Below are 290 nucleotides of genomic sequence, written 5' to 3'. Positions count from 1 at the left end.
ATAAAAGAGGCTCTCCGAAAAACAGAGAATGGGATTGCCATGTGAGGTAACAGGGCAAACATTGCCTCCTCTGAAACCACGATAAATAAACTAAAATTACAGTGAACATTTCTTACAACCTTGCCAGCCGTAGTAAATAGAAACAGTATTGATAAGCTGCATCACAGTATTTACTTAGAATGGGCAGCGTTGTCTGTGGAGATTTAATTCGCAAGTTCCCCGGGTCAGTGAGAAAAAGAATTTAATGCTGACAGCACTCTTCTTCTACTTTATACTGTTGCTCTCTGGAA

At 40.0% G+C, this 290-nt stretch overlaps 1 protein-coding gene across 1 annotated transcript in view; it reads left to right on the top strand.

Annotated features, from left to right (window-relative positions):
- LOC119594641 (sodium- and chloride-dependent betaine transporter-like) overlaps positions 1–290 on the top strand; it is a 41,020-nt gene that overhangs the window by 5,409 nt on the left and 35,321 nt on the right. The window lies entirely within an intron of this gene.

This window comes from Penaeus monodon, chromosome 34 (genome assembly GCF_015228065.2).
Source record: "Penaeus monodon isolate SGIC_2016 chromosome 34, NSTDA_Pmon_1, whole genome shotgun sequence".
NCBI classification, from domain to species: Eukaryota; Metazoa; Arthropoda; class Malacostraca; order Decapoda; family Penaeidae; genus Penaeus; species Penaeus monodon.
The sequence above is the reverse complement of the archived record's forward strand: the minus strand, read 5'-3'. Positions and strand labels throughout refer to the sequence as shown.